Raw genomic sequence first — 17,465 nt, forward strand, 5'->3', positions numbered from 1 at the left:
CACACGCTAGGCCTCCTTTCGAAGCGTCACTATATATGGTAAAACCATTGCCTTATGTGGGTGGAACCAATATTGTTGTTGACGCCAATTTTCTTTTTAAGGTTTCAAAGCTCCTTGCACATTTCTCATCCCAATTGAACCTGAACTTTTTTTGTGTGAGTTTGGTTAGAGGTATGGCTATTGCGGAAAATCCTTCGAAGAATTTCCTATAGTAGCCGACTAATCTTAAGAAGCTTCAAACCTCAGTAATAGTTGTCAACTGTGGCCATTCTAGTATTGCATCCACCTTCCTTGGGTCCACTGATACTCCCTCTGCGGATATGATATGACCCAGGAACATTACACTCTTTAGCCAGAATTCATATTTTTGAACTTGGCATATAATTGTTTCTGACGAAGAGTTTCGAGTGTAAGGCAGAGGTGTTCTATGTGGTCTTCTTCACTTGATAAGTAGACGAGAATATCGTCGATGAATACTACCACAAAGTTATCCAAGAATGGTTTGAAGACATGATTTATAATGTCCATGAATGTCGCAGGAGCATTTGTTAATCCAAATGGCATTACCATGAATTCGTAATACCCATATCTCGTTCAGAAGGCAGTTTTCAGAATATCCTCTCCTTCAATTTTTAACTGATGGTATCCTAACTTGAAATTGAGCTTTGAATGCACTTTAGCTCCTTTGAATTGGTCAAATAGGTCAACAATTCTTGGTTGAGGGTATTTGTTCTTAATTATAATCTTATTTAATTCCCTGTAATCGACGCACAATCGCATGCTACTGTCTTTTTTCTTTATAGATAACATTGGTGCTCCCCATGGTGATGCACTTGGACTTATCGACTTCTTATCTAGTAGTTCTTGGAGTTGTTCCCTTAGTTCCTTGAATTTTGCTAAAGCCATTCGGTATGCAACCACTATGTGAAAATCGATAATAGACTTCGGATATTATCCGAAGTAATAGGTAGATAATTACCGAAGTAGACGCACGTGAAGTAAAGGTTAATTTTTTACTTCACTACATGTTTACCGAAGTCTATCACCGGTCCAAAACCGGTTCAAAATCGGACCGTTTTCGAAGTAAAAAAAACATTATTACTTCATCGAAACCAGTAAAATGACCAAAGTAGTTGATGATTTATTACTTCATAGGTTTCGTTTTTGTCGAAGTAAAATAGGTATACAACTGCACAATTTTTTAATTCTGGTGTAGTAAATGTTTAATTTTACTTCTTCATAATTTGTCTTGGTCGAAGTATTTATTATTGTATTACTTCATCATAGTATATAAGTAATAGAGTATATTTTACTACAACAAAAAATTCAATATAACAAAGTAATTTATACGAACTACTTCATAAATTTGATCAATAGTGAAGTAAATAGTTTCTTTAACTACACCACTATTTAAATTTAGTGAAGTGTTTTTTGTTGTATTACTTGATCATTTATTTATAGTATCAAAGTAATTGACCATATTTTACTACAATACTTTTTAATTGACAAAAATTTATATTATAATATTTTACTACAATACAATATTTTTTTACCACCAAAATTAAACAAATATATCACAAATATGTATCAAATACAATCCAAAAGTGTATTCATAAAAGACATGTTTAATTATAACCCAAAAACTTTTGTATCCATAAATCTCTAAATACATGTCTAAAATTTATATCATAGTCTACACTTAGGCACCCACATAGAAGTAGACGAATTCGCTCCATTCACTTCTGACTTCATCATACTGAAATTGATTGTAATACTGTTTATTTTTTGATGCTACAAACTGAAACATTAACAGAAGTTTGAGGATCGATAAAAAATGATTCAATATTTTATAAAGAAAATATTTCATAAAGAAAAAAATACACCTTTCTCTCCAATTGTGGATCTTCATCCAAGAGTATCTCTTTCATGTACCGCATCACACAATATTCACATTCAACACCACCATTTTATTTAACATTACCCTAATGAAATTGAAAATATCATACAAGAAGTCACAATCCAAATAATAAAAATTATTAATTATTGTCTAAATACATAGTCACAATACATACTATCAATTGTTTAAAACCTGGTCCTTTTGAAATACCCCTTGATGCATTGTATATCTTAACCCCACTACATTGTAAACAATAGAAAATTATTTTTACAACCTATAATGAATTGAATGCATTCAAAATCAGTATAATCTACTACTTACTTGGTCACAATAGTTTGCCAAGCAAAGTCTCGGTTCCTATTACTCAAAGAGTCCAATAAATATATCATATTCTTATCTTCATTAATTATAGTCAAGATCCAATGGTACCTGTACAAATGAAAATATTACATTGACTAGCATGTAGTAGGAATTGATAAATAATTAAAATCTTACCCAATGTTATATGGGACAATTTCTGCTATCTCTGTTCGATGCTCTCAACTGAGCAGCAATATGTTATGACAATTTACTGCCTTCTTCACCCACACCGCATGTAGGTATGTGACCAAGATCTACAAATGATACATACTCATCTCTTTTTTCTTTCTTCAAGTATTTGTAAAGGTAACTGCAAGGTAATTACAAGGTAATGACAAAGTAATGAAAAATATAAATATACCCAATGTAAACCAAAGCAAAAGCATGTGAACTAATATTGTGAACAAAGCAAACCATATGAACAAATATTGTATTTAACACATAACATACCCCATGTAAATCAAAATATGTTTGACACCTATCTCTTTCATTCCATAAAGCATAAGATATCTTCTCTTAGCAACCATACACTTTTAAGAGGTCCAAACATAGCTTCATCAAATTCTGTGTATACTCTCATCTTCATGCATCAATCTGATAACATACGAGTAGATATACTTGCATGCCATCGGCAATGTTTTTTCAATTTCCTTGTACTTGTCTTGATGACCATGAACATCCGAAGGAAAAAATAATTGATGTTGCACATTTTTCTACAATATTTTAAAACATTCTTATGAGTATTCAAATAATTGAGATTTGAACTCTCCTTTGACTTTCTTTTCCAACAAGTTATCCTACAATATGGGATTGTAACAAATCAATCCAAAAATTTCAATATTATTTAGCAAGGAAATATGAAAATTAGATAAAAAAATATTTATAATTTTTTTCAACGACTTCTGCTATCTACATATTTGTTATGTTGTCAGATTTGTACTCGCGTGTTTTACGCCAAAGTACGATTTATCAACTTTCTCATTTTCAACAATTAATTTTTTCTCCCTCTATAATTCCAAAAAAATGATTAGTTACATAATATTAAATACTTGCTTGAAAATGACAAATATAATGCTTCGAAGCTTACCAATTCAGCCTCTAAGTCGATGTAACCCTTGCGAGACAGTCTGTGATAATATTTATAATGCATCGTTATTCTTTTTGCTTTTTATGAATAACCTACATAGAAGATACATTCATAAACACTTGTATGCATTGTGTGTGTGTGTATATATATGCGCATTGGCTTTGTTGAATTAACACAACACTCATATGCATAGCTTAACATATTAAAACGTAACAGTTTAACAATCTGTTGAATGCATTGGTATGCCCGTTCAAAATAAACATTAATAAAAGCATACATTAATATAAACTAATTTAATTATTCAGGTGTAAGCATATACCATTGTAAGATATACTTATTGAAAACAAACATTAATATTGCAAACAAACATATGCCTTTAGTATTTTGCAGGTGTAAGCAAACAAACATTAATATTGCAATCAAACTTTAAAACGTATAAGCAAACAAAGTATAAAACGTGTAAGCAAACAAACTTTAAAATGTGTAAGCAAACAAACTATAAAGTATTACTTGTTTAAGGTTATATATATTCACATCTTATTAAGGTTATACTGAACAAATAAAGTCTGCAAACAAACTGATTTAATACTTGGAGGTGTAAGCATATGCCATTGTAAGATATACTTGTTGAAAACAAACATTAATATTGCAAACAAACATATGCCTTTAGTATTTTGCAGGTGTAAGCAAACAAACATTAATATTGCAAACAAACTTTAAAACATTAATATTGCAAACAAAGTATATTCCAAAGACTTGTAAGCCTTGTAAGCAAACAAAGTATATTACGTGCTGCAATCCTTAACTATAAAGATTTGTAAGCAAACAAACTATATTCCAAAGAATTACAACTGCAAACAAACAAATAACACTACACAATCTGTAAATGTAGGAACTTACAAATGCAAAAGAACAAACAACACTATACTTTAAAATACTTGCTACAATCCTTAACACCATTACGTATAGACTTGTAAATGCAAACAAACAACACCCTACAATTTTGTAAGTTATACAACAAGTTGTATAAGGAAGATTTGTCTATGAGATATTTCAAAGATTTCCAACTAATACTATATGAATTGTTCCACACCCTCCTCATACTGTTTGGACCTTCTATCCAAGTATATCCAAGATTTATTCATTTAAATCAAGCAAAATCTACAAACAAATAGGTCAAAATCAAAAGCTCTAATAATTGAAGATAAGTAGGCACAAGGCATAATTAGCCATATGATGAAATAACAAGGAAAATAATCTCAACAGAAGAAAAATCCAGAGCTAACAAAGAGAGAAATTGAAGTAGATAGCATAAATAAACAAAGCCTTAAATCAGTAGTGATAAATGAAGTAAATAGCATTTCTGATCCTTTTTACAACTACAGTTTCCATAGACAAGTGAATATGCACCTCTAATGCACTATCTAATACCGATGTTCAATTTTCTAATTTAACTTGATCCATCATACGCCATCAACCTAATTGATGGAAATCAAATGAAGTCTACAACCAACTAGTGAAGCAGAGTCAAGATCAACATGTAAAATATCGGAAAATAGGCGAATATTAATAAGGAAAATTTTCAGAATTTTTGGAAATTTTTCGGGAATTTTTCGGAGCTCGTATGGACGAGTTCACGGGGATAAAAATAGGGCCCGGAAAAATCTGTTTTGGCTACCCCAGTTAAGCGAGAAAATGTTTATAATTACATTTCCTTTTTCCTTTTTATTTTCTTTATTTGTTTTCTTTTTCTTACCTTGCGAAAACCCCCCGACGCCGCGACCTTCTCCCCCTTGCGCCCGACGCCTCCGAACCCTAACCACCGGAGCACTAACCGCCGGCCGCGGTGGTTTCTTCTTCCCCTCTGCGTACAATAGCCCTCGGCTAAGGGTTTCACCTCTTCCCCTCGCCACATCCCGTCGCCCTAGCCGTGAGATCCCGATCACTGGCCGCCGGCTCTCGGTCCCCGATCGCGACCTCGCCGGTCTCCCTTCTGCCCTAGCATCTCCACCGGCCGCCTCCTCGGTGTCGAGATTCTTCTTCTCCTCTTCCGAGCGCCGACAGTCGACCGAGCTCCCATGCCCTAAATCTGCCGACCCAGCACCGCCATTTCTTGACCTAGCTAGTCATTAGAAAGCTTGCTGCCATTGTTGACGAAGCCTCAGCCCTAGCACGGTTGCCGTGAGCTCTAGTTGAGGTCGCAGGGTTCTGCCGAGCCCTAGTTTCCACTGTCGAGTTCCTTCTTCACCAAATCCTTACGCTGTTAGGATTTGGGTTTTTGGCGGTGTACACTGTCAGCCATTTCTCCGACCACAGAAGGTCACCAGCAGCTAGTTGTGAGGGGTGTTTCAGTTAGACACAAGGAACTGCCACCGTAGAGGTAATGGTTATGTTTTGGGAACATAGTTTGGAAGGAAAATTTATGATTTGGTTTGTTTGTTTTGTTCCCAGCAGTTGCCCCTGTTCCGGCAGCCCTCCTTTCAGCAGTAAACGATTAGCAGCAATCAGTGGTTGTGATTTGAGGTAAGGTGTATAATTTGTTCTGGTCTTAGGAGCATACTTGGAAGGAATCAAGTTTATTTAGGTTTAGACCTAAAGCAAGTTGATTATGTGATGTTGATTAGGGTTCTTGATTTAATAGGAATTTGATTTAGTTACTGAAAACATATAGTAATTAGATAATCTGGATATGTTTGATACCACAGGATTTTGACGCGAGACGGGTATCTCGGAGTCGGAATTGGACCTTTCTTTTATCGGAGGCGGGTACTTTTGACTTTTTGTCTTTGATATGCTTAGTAATGAAATTAACAAGTTGCATTAATTATGTCCTTTATTTGTTTCGGTTAGTCACTACCCAATATCTGATACATGATTGATTGATTACTTGATTTGCATCCTATGTATACTTTATTTGTTTATACATGCTTATAGGGGGTAGTGATATACCATGCTTCACCATATTCAGGACCTAGGTTTTATACCTTCTGTGTACCTTTGGATTGTTTTGATTCGTTGACCTATGATGCACTTTTATATACATGTGGATTAGGTCAGGATATTTTGTGGTTAGTGCCATGCACCATTTGCATGATTGCATGTTGTGCGATAGTCCGCTCCATTATTGTTGAGCACATCGCCAGTTACATGGATCTGCACACACCACCACTCATGGGTTAGTGGTCGATTCAGGCAGAGTGTGTTGCAGTAGGGACTCTGTTAGGCACCGTTGGTCCGCTCATGGGTAGTGTGACACAACGTGTTATCCGGCAGGGATTCCTCCCCGTCACTGTGTACCGGGAGATGAGAGCATTGCGCTCCCCCATTTATGATTTGGGGTAGGAGGATAGGTGTACTCCGACAGCATCCCGTCCACTCGGTCACTCATCAGGAGTAGTGACGACAGAGTGCACGGTTGTCACAGCCCTACCCACTCGGCCTCACTATTGTGTGTGAGATGATCGACTGGCGTCAGGAGTGACCAGGACGCATCATTGGCATCATATGCATGGTGCATTTATTGCTTGTGTTTGTGTATGCTGCATATTGTTTGGATACCTATGTTTGACATGCATATAGGATTCCTATACCACTCGCACTGTTTGTCCTTATACACAGGTCCTGGTTAGTACAATTCCTCTCCTGTTTACTTCAGGTGCATATTTATATCTTTCTTATATCAGGAGTCTGTACGCATGATTAGTGTTAGGTGTTATTTCTTTACTTTGCATATCAATTGTACCTGCTGAGTGTTGGACTCACCCCGCCTCCATTGTTGTTATTTTCAGGTTGATGCTGTCCGGAGGGAGTTCTAGTCGCTAGTCCGCACTGCACGTAGTGCTAGATCCCTGCAGACCTCGAGGATTTATTTACCATTTGGTTTGGTTTTTATTTGCTTATGTGTGTACTTGGTTATTTGTGTAACGCCCCGGCTCGGGCGGGCCCCACCCGGACCGAACCAGGAACGACACCAGAATTACCTATCGGTTTGATGACTAGCTCCACAGACCACCGGAGGTCCTTTCAGCGTGCTTTGTCCTCACTCGCACGCACCCTGGAAAATTTCCCAGGAGGTCACCCATCCTCAGATTTCTCCAAGCTAAGCACGCTTAACTTTGGAGTTCTTAAGTTTGGGCTTCCGAAAATGAAGGTGCACCTTGGTGATATGGATAGTACCATCTAACCTTTTAAGTCATACTTAACCAGAATCTCAGAACCGGGGTATTACAATCACCCCCACTTAAAGACACAACGTCCTCGTTGTGTAACCACAAATCACAACACAAACAAATCCCAGATTCTCCCTCGCTAGGTGGTGCCCTGGGTGCTCCTACCACAGGCGCACTCACGGTCGCAAGGTCGCTCTGATACCATCTGTAACGCCCCGGCCCGGGCGGGCCCCCCCGGACCGAATCGGGAACGCTACCTGAATTGCCCATCTGTCTGTGGATGGAAAGCTGTACTGAAACGGAGCTGTGTGCCCAAGGCCTGCTGCAGACTCTGCCAGAAACGAGACGTGAACCGTGGATCTCTATCCGAAATGATACTCGATGGAACACCATGTAGTCTGATGATCTCCCGACAATACAGATCTGCCAATCGATCCAAGGGATCAGTCCTCCGAATCGCTAAGAAGTGCGCGGATTTGGTTAATCGATCAACGATTACCCAAATCGCGTCATGACCTCGTCGTGTCCTCGGCAAACCCACCACAAAGTCCATGGTAATGTGATCCCACTTCCACTCAGGAATAGGAATCGGCTGAAGTAATCCTGCAGGTCTCTGGTGTTCAGCCTTCACCTGCTGACAGACAAGACATCTAGCTACGAAATCCGCGATGTCTTTCTTCATACCGTTCCACCAATAGGAACGTCTCAAATCTCGATACATACGGGTCCTGCCTGGATGGATCGCAAATCGAGAACGATGAGCCTCCTGAAGTAGCTCCTGTAAGACCGGATGAGACTGAGGTACGCATAATCTGCCTCGGAAGTATATAACACCCTCCTCATCTCGTGTAAACTCGGTCTGTTGCCCGAAAGCTAATAAACCACCAGCCTGGGCCTCTCGGATCCTCGTCCTGATCGACGACTGAGCAACCATGGTAACCAGAATACCCTGCTCTGTAGATCCCTGCTCCTCAAGGTCTAACTCGGAGAAACCCTGAACCAAGTCTGTAACTGAAACTCGGTGGCAAGCCAAAGTCCCTCTGGACTTCCTGCTGAGTGCATCTGCAACCACATTAGCTTTCCCCGGGTGATAGCTAATGGTACAATCGTAGTCCTTCAGGAACTCCATCCATCTCCTCTGTCGGAGATTAAGCTCCTTCTGAGTGAAAATGTATTTGAGACTCTTATGATCAGTGAGAATCTCAAATGTGATACCGTATAAATGATGAAGCCCAATCTTCACAGCGTCAGCAGGGAGCAGCTCCCTCCGCAGCAGCATTTGGCATGCTTGGACAGGAGTACTCCAGTGCTTCTGTAGCACCCCAGAGTTTTGCTCCAGGACCTTATTATCCGACTCAGGGGCAGTATCAGACTCAGTCTCAGCCAGCTGCACAGTATCAGTCACCATCCTCTCAGTCTTATCTGGCACCTAGTCCAGCAGCGCCTCAGTGGCAGGCTTCTGCCCAGCCGCAGCAGCCGCTGGCAGCATTACCACCTCCTCCTCCGCCAGAGACTGGTCGTGTTCATGCTATTACCAGAGAGGATGCTCAGCGGGCCGACGGATCTGTTTTCCGCGGTACGATTTCCATTTATGCATTTACTGCTGATATTTTGATTGATACTGGTAGTTCGCATTCTTTTATATCCCGTACCTTTATGCGGGAGGTTGGTAGATTACCTACAGTTAGGTTGCGGCGATTGACTGTTTCCCTACCGTCCGGTGATACTTTAGACGTCACCCAGGAGATCAGAGGTTGCCCGTTAGACTTTGGCAACATGATACTTACGGTAGATCTTCTAGTATTGGAGATGGTCGAGTTTGATATCATTCTTGGCATGGATTGGCTGTCAATATATCATGCTACCGTTGATTGCCAGACGAGGGTGGTCACCTTCCTCGAACCAACCCTCGTGGAGTTTCACCGGCATTAGAGACGAGCATCTCGATTATGAGTTATTCGATATGAGCTAAGGATATCTCGTTGTCGTTGATCGATCGAGGAGTAGTTCGCGACTCTCCGACGTTCTTGTTGTCCGGAATACCCGGATGTATTTCCGGAGGACCTGGTTTGCCTCCTAGAAGGCCATGGAGTTCGCTATTGAGATTCCAGGAACCGGCCGACATCGAAGCTCCGTATCGTATGGCACCAAAAGAGTTGAACGAGTGAAGGTTCAACTCGCTTTTGGATAGGGGATTTATTCGCCCTAGTGTTTCACCATGGGGTTCTCTATTTGTCAAGAAGAAAGAAGGCACCATGAGATTATGTATTGACTACAAACTGAAGTGACCGTCGGAAATAAATATCCATTACCACGGATTGAGGATTTGTTTGATCAGCTCAGAGGTACTTCAGTGTATTCTAAGATTGATCCGCGATCCGGATATCATCATTGAGAGTCGAGATTACGATATCCGAAGATGCTTCCGTACGGATCGGTCATTATGAGTTTTGGTAATGCCATTTGGGCTTACCAATGCTCCAATGGTGTTTATGGATTTGATGAACCGCATCTTTCTGGAGTATCTGGATCGGTTTGTTATCGCTTTCATTGATGACATATTGGTCTACTCGTTCCGAGGAGGAGCATGCATCTTCGCACGATCTTAGAGATTCTTCGACGACATCACCAGACGCTAAGTTCAAGTGTGCATTCGGCTATCCTCGATCGGTTTTCCGGGACACGTGATTTCTAGCGGTATTTCATTGATCCTCGAAGATCGAGGTCACACCGGTGGGAGCACCAAGTCGATTCGAGATCCGCAGCTCGGATTGGCGGATATTACGATTTGTCGAGGATTCTCGTATTGCTGACTGGTTGACGTCTTACCGGAAAGGCGTGAAGTTCATATGGTCCGAGGATTGCGAGACCAGGAGCTGAGCGGAGATTAGTGTCGGCTCCAGTTTTGGTTTTACTTCTGGAGAGGATGGATTGTACTTTACACCGACGCGTCTCTACAGGTTTTGTGCAGCACGCCAGAGTAGTCTCTTATGCTTCTCGTCGGTTGAAGGAGCATGAGAAGAACTATCCATTCATGACTTGGAGTTAGCCATCATCTTTGCTCTGAAGCTTTGGCGTCATCATTTATACGGTATCACATTTGAGATTCTCCCGATCATAAGAGTCTCAAATACATTTTCACTCGGAAGGAGCTTAATTCGACGGAGGAGATGGATGGAGTTCTGAAGGACTACGATTGTACCATTAGCTATCACCCGGGAAAGCTAATGTGGTTGCAGAATACTCAGGAAGTCGAGAGGACTTTGGCTTGCCAGGACTTGATCCACGGACTTGATTGAGTTTCGAGTTAGATCTTGAGGAGCAGGGGACCAACAGGGTAGTCAGAGCGGACCATTCGGACTTTAGAGGACTGCTGAGATCATGTGTTATGGATTTGGAGGCGGTTGGGAGGACCATCTGCCATTGGTAGAGTTGCCTACAACAACTTCCATTCGGCTATCCGGATGGCACCGTTTGAGGCGTTGTATGGTAGACCTTGGACACCGTCCTTTGGGATGAGTTGGAGAGGCCCATTGTTGGGACCTCATAGAGTTCAAGCAGATGCGAGTTGGTCCGTACTATCGAGACGGAGGATGTCGAGTGCAGGATCGCGGAAGAGTTATCTGATCGGAGACGCATTAGAGTTCTCTGTTGGCGACCATGTATTTCTCGAGTTTCACCCACGAAAGGGTGAAGAGATTTGGCCTCGGAGGTTAGCTCAGGTACATTGGTCCCTTCGAGATCTTGGAGAGGATCGGAGCGATAGCTTACCGACTGGCACTACCAGGCGTGCACGATGTATTTCATGTATCCATGCCGAGGAGATATGTACCCGATCCGACGCATGTGCTGACAGCTCATTCAGCCTGACATTACCTATGAGGAGGTTCCGGTACGGATTCTCGACCGGAAGGAGCGTCAGTTGCGGAACAAGACCATCCGGCTGGTTAAAGTCGGATGGCAGCATCATTCGGACGAGGAGGCTACTTGGGAGCTCGAGGATACTATCCGAGCTCAATATCCCCATCTTTTCACTTGAGGTATGTGATTTATTTACCGTTCAGCATTTATATTCTATATCTGTTGTTAGTACTTGCTGATGGTAGATACTGAAATTTGGGGACCAAATTTTTATTAGTGGGGGAGAATGTAAAATACCGAAAATAGGCGAATATTAATAAGGGAATTTTCCGGAATTTTTGGAAATTTTTCGGGAATTTTTCGGAGCTCGTATGGACGAGTTAACCGGGATAAAAACGGGGCCCGGAAAAGTCTGTTTTGGATACCCCATTTAAGCAAGGAAATGTTTATAATTACATTTCTTTTTTTCTTTATTTTCCTTATTTATTTCTTTTTCTTACCTCGCCGAAAACTCTGCGTGCCCGAGCCCCCTCACCCGTGCCTCTCTTCTCCCTCACTCCCGAACCCGACGCCGAAGAGCACTAACCGCCGGCTGTAGCGGTTCCTCCTTTCATCTTCTCCTCTTCTCGGTGAAGCCGAGCCTTTCCTTCTTCTCCACCGGATCTGTGCCCTAGCCGCCAGCCACCTGAGCCTAACACCGCCGGGAGCCGCCCCTTCTACAGCCGTCACCTGTGCCCTAGCGTTGGCAGCCGGCCTTTCCTTCTCTTCTTCGAGCGCCGGCTTTGTCTTCCTTTCTCGGAGTCGTCCTTTGCACAGAAGAAGCAAGCCCTAGTTGAGCCTTTGCCGATCGCCACTGTGCGTTGTCTTGTTGACAACCGCCGATTTCCTGATGCTGCCGGTGCCCTTTCCGGCGCCTTCCTTCCTTCCGAGCAGTGATCTTTAAGGTAGGTGGGTTACTTGCTGTGAATTAGGAATCTTGCAATGTTATATTTCCTTGCGGTCTTCTTGTTGTTCTGGACCAGGAGGCGAATCTCAGATCACTACTTATTGTGTTTTCAGATCAGAGCTTGGATATTCTTCTTTGTTATAGATCAATCCTTCTTTGTGGTGGATCAACGAGCGCAGCTACGGGATAGGTAAGGAAATTTAGGTATTTTTGGTGTGAGGCTCAGATTTACAGAATTATGGGTGCTGCCCTAATTGATAGTATAGGGTATTTAATTGTTGTTGTGGATTTTATTTTGATCCTGGTAGTGTGGAGGATTTTTCAGCAGCAAGCAACCTTTCACTGCATTCATTTGGATTGTGAAACTGAGGTAAGGTTTAGGGTTTTACTTTGATCATGTTGTTGATGATTGATTGATAGGATTAGGTAGTTTGGAATTGATCTAACGGTGGATTGGGGATTAGGTAACTAACCCTAATTTATCGTTAGACTTTATTTAGATAAGTTGATGATTATTATTTAGGGTTTTGCCCTAAATGGTTTTAAGGATTTATTTAGCAATTCATTCGAATTTTAGCTAAATAAAAATATATTTATTGGATACAGGATTTTGACGCGAGACGAGTATCTCGATGTCGGATTTGGACATTCCTATTGGAGGCGGGTACTTTTGACTTATGTCATTTGATATGCTTAGTAATTAAATTAACATGTTGCATTAATTGTGTTTCTTATCTGTTTCGGTTAATCACTACCCAAATCTTACATGCTTGATTGATTGATTGGTTTTGCATCTCAGGTATATTTTTACCTGTTTATACATGCTTATAGGGGTAGTGATATGCCATGCTTGACCATGTTCAGGACCTAGGTTTTTATACCTTCTGTGTACCTTGATTTGATATGATTCTTTGACCTAGGGTGCACATTTCTATATATATGGATTAGGTCAGGATGTTTATATGGTTATTGCCATGCATCATTTGCATGATTGCATGCTGTGCGATAGTCCGCTCCATTATTGCTGAGCACATCGCCAGTTACATGGATCTGCACACACCACCACTCATGGGTTAGTGGTCGATTCGGGATGAGTGTGTTGCAGGGACTCTGTTAGGCACCGTTGGTCCGCTCATGGGTAGTGTGACACAACGTGTTATCCGGCAGGATTCCTCCCGTCTTCGAGTACGGTGAGAGCATTGCGCTCCCCATCTATGATTTGGGGTAGGAGGATAGGTGTACTCGACAAGATCCGTCCACTCGGTCACTCATCGGAGTAGTGACGACAGAGTGCGGTTGTCACAAACCTACCCACTCGGCCTCACTTTTGTATGAGATGATCGATTGGCGTCGGGGTGCCAGGACGCATCATTGGCATCATATGCATGATGCATTTATTGCTTGTGTTTGTGGTTCCTGCATTTATATCTGCGTATTGTTTGGATGCCTATGTTTGACATGCATACTGGATTCCTATACCACTCGGTTGTTTGACCTTATACTCAGGACTGGTTAGTACACTCCTGTTTACTTCAGATGCATATTTATATCTTTCTTAAATCAGGAGACTGTACACATGATTAGTGTTAGGTGTTATTTCTTTACTTTGCATATCAATTGTACCTGCTGAGTGTTGGACTCACCCCGCCTCCATTGTTGATATTTTCAGGTTGATGCTGTCAGGAGAGAGTTCCAGTTGCTGGTCCCTGCAGACCTCGAGGATAGGATTTGGTTTCCGTTTTGGTTTCTTTTCTGTTCTAGACTATTTAAAACTTGTTATGTTTTAGATTTATTCCACCTATGGACGTTGTATGGATTTTATGATGTCGATGAAATTGGATTTGGTTTTATTCTACTACATGCCTGCCTGAACGGCAGAAGAGGTAAGAAAAATAGGATTTGGGCTTTACGAGTGTAGTTGAGTAGGGTGGATTTCGAGTCAGAGTATTATTACTGCGTGGTTGTGTCAGCCAGAGGCTGAATATATATATAAACTGCGTGGTGATTGATTTTATTTATTGTTATGATTCCAGCCGCCTGTGGCTGAGTATTTAGTGCTTGTAGAAATTTTTGATTGTCCGTCGTACAGGGGAGATGCTGCCGAAATTTTCTCGGACAGGGACTCCTCTGGGGGCGTGACAATTTGGATACTTGGACATCGTATGTTTTTCTTTTGATATTGATGGATGTTCTGTTCGATATGTTTTTACTACATGCCTGTCTGGACGGCAGAAGAGGTGAGTTTCGTCGGATTTGAGCTTTACGAGTGTAGTTGAGTAGGGTGGATTTCGAGTCAGAGTACTATAGTTGTGATTACTATTATTAACTGCGTGGTTGTGACAGCCAGAGGCTGAATATCTATATAAACTGCGTGGTGATTATTTTTATTTATTGTTATTATTCCAGCCGCCTGTGGCTGAGGTATATGAGGATGTAGAAAAGTTTCAGATTGTCCACCATACAGGGGAGATGCTGCCGAAATTTTCTCGGACAGGGACTCCTCTGTGGTGTGACACAACATATTAGGTAAACATAAGATGTACTATTAACTAAATGGGGAAAAAAGTTCAAAGTATTGATGAATTAATCTCTGGAAACAAAAGAAATCGGCTAGAAAAATCAAGAAAAAATTCAACTTGGATCAAGAAAAATAATAAAAGGGTTCCTGCAATGTAAAACTAAAATCAAAATCAATTCTTTAAAACCGACATGAGAAAGAAGGAGACAAATGCCCTAGGCAAATCAACCATGTTATGTTCCTCTTATCCATACCTCTTTCGACAAGGGAGGTGGAGACTGCACGGATGGAAGTTATAGGAAAGCCCCGCCCCAAGCATAGCAGCGGTGTGGGGTGCTTCCGCCAAAAGTGGAGAGTCAACACAGTGTAGGGGAAGAACTGTTGTGACCTCCGGGGCCTGCAGATGTTGGAGGAGAAGAGGCGAGACAAGGAGCGTGGTGAGGAGAGAAGGCGCCTTCAGATAGTGCTGGCGCAAGATAAGGAGCAGAGTAGCGCAACCCTCTCCATGTTGCCCCCCCGCCCTTGTCTTTGATTTCCAAGAGAGAAGACGAGATGGAGCTTGAAGATAAAGACGTGAAGATGGGTCAGCTTTCTTGTGAAACTTAAAACCTAGAAAAGTGAAGAATGTTATAAGGATTAAAATATTTTAACCGGTTCAAAATTTTTACTTCAACATTCAAACATATCAATTATATTTTACATCTTAATACTTCATAAAATATATAATACGAAGTAAAATATCAAATAAAATTAAAAATGAATTCATATTTTTTAACCACGTAGTCTAAAATAATATTTACTGTATCAAAATTATTACTGAAGTTAACGATCATATATTACTTCATAATTAATAATTACCGAAGTAAATAATAGCAAAGTCTATTAATAAAATTCACATAGTGAACCTTTGAAATTGGCATGACATTCGACAATAAATTGACCTCGAATTCAATTTCTCGATCAGGAGGTGACCTTGGTAGTTCATCCGAAAAAATATCTGGAAATTACCTTACTATTGGTATATCTTCTATTCTTAACTCAGAGTCTCCCTTGACGTCATTTATCATTAAAAGTTATACTTCTTCCCCATATTTCATGGCTTTCCAAGTTTGAGAAATGGACGAGAGAGATTTCTGCTCCTTAACTTTACCATGAAAAATAATCTCCTCTTGATATGGGGTTTGTAGTCGAACGATCTTCGCATGGCAGTCCACCAATGCGTGGTTTTTAGCTAGCCAATCCATCCCAAAAATCACATCAAATTCTACCATGTTGAGTTGGATTAGATCATCCATGAACTCTTGATTTGTTATTTGTGCACTACAACTATAATATAGAGAGTGTGTTTCAAAATATTTATTTGCTGGTGTCTAGGGTTGTAAATGAACCAAGCGTTCATGAACAAGCTTGGTGTTCAGCTTAGTAAAAGCTTGTTTATGTTCATTTTATATACATAAGATTAATTAAACAAACAAGCTTGAACAACTCGTTAAGCTAAATAAACAAGTTTGAACACATATGTGTTCGGCTCATTAACAACGTTCATGAACAATGTTCGTGAATAATGTTCATGAAAAATATTCGTGAACAACGTTCATGAACAATGTTCGTGAACAATGTTCATAAACAATGTTCACAAATCATATTCATTAATAAAACTCTTTTCAATATGCTAAATAAATAATAAAATAAAATAAATAAATTTAAATTATCAAGCTCAATAACCAATCAAATAATAAAAAATTTTAAACAATCAAACAAGCTTGAATTAAGAACTTGATAACATCTAAACGAACCAAGCTAGAGCCAAGCTCGAACCAAGCTTAAGCCAAGCTTGAATTGAGAGCTTGATAACATCTAAACGAACCAAGCTCAAGCCAAGCTTCACACAAGCTCAAGCTCATAAAAAATAAATCAAGCTAAGCTTGAGCACTCATTTCAAAAGCTTGGTTCAGTTTAAGCTCGGCTCAGCTCGGCTTGGTTACTTTATCAAATAAGTTTGAACACCCCAAATCTCGTCTCGGCTCAGCTTGTTTACAGCCCCTACTGGTGTCGCTATTTTATAAGGTTCTTCTAGTTTTTCTAGTTTAGCCCCTACTTTCTTAGCAAATCTCTTAGAGATAAATGAGTGTGTGGCACCACAATCAAATAATGCATAAGCAAGTAGATTGTTGATTGGAATGGTACCTACCATGACATCATTACTTGCATCCACTTCTTCCTGGGTTATGGCATATACATTGGCATTTGCAGTTACTTTGTTATCTCCTTGAGCTCTTGTACCTACACCATTGCTTGGACCTCCACCGTTTCGCTCTGGATAAGGACATTGAATGATACACTATCCCACTTGTCCCCATAGGAAGCATGCTCTTGTCCTCTTGTGGCACTCCCCAAAATGTGCAACTCCACAAGTGGGGCATGTCTTGGCCTTTTGGTTGGTTAGAGGACGTGTAGGTCCTCTAAGTTGGTGGTTTGAAAGACTTGGCCTTTTGAACATTTATCTATTGCTAGAGGAGCCTTGACTCATGTGCGGTCTTTTCAATCTGTTCTGCTCTTCTCATCGTTTGATATCAATTTATGCTCGAATTGCTACCCCCATTAACTCTTCAAAATCGCTTGGATCA

The 17,465-nt window shown here is 40.6% G+C and overlaps 1 long non-coding RNA gene across 4 annotated transcripts; it reads right to left on the reverse strand.

Annotated features, from left to right (window-relative positions):
- Positions 1–1,796: 1,796 nt before the first annotated feature.
- Positions 1,797–15,415, reverse strand: LOC122042077. Of its 4 annotated transcripts, none has more exons than XR_006129145.1 (5): positions 15,093–15,415; positions 2,708–3,436; positions 2,393–2,567; positions 2,219–2,326; positions 1,797–2,136 (listed from the first exon to the last, which is right to left on the reverse strand). It is a non-coding gene; the product is annotated as an uncharacterized LOC122042077 (long non-coding RNA). The 4 variants fall into 4 exon arrangements; XR_006129146.1 differs by having other exon boundaries at positions 1,801–2,136; positions 2,393–2,970; positions 3,345–3,436; XR_006129147.1 differs by having other exon boundaries at positions 1,806–2,136; positions 3,345–3,436.
- Between the last annotated feature and the right edge of the window lie 2,050 nt (positions 15,416–17,465).

Source organism: Zingiber officinale, chromosome 2A (genome assembly GCF_018446385.1).
Source record: "Zingiber officinale cultivar Zhangliang chromosome 2A, Zo_v1.1, whole genome shotgun sequence".
NCBI lineage: Eukaryota > Viridiplantae > Streptophyta > Magnoliopsida > Zingiberales > Zingiberaceae > Zingiber > Zingiber officinale.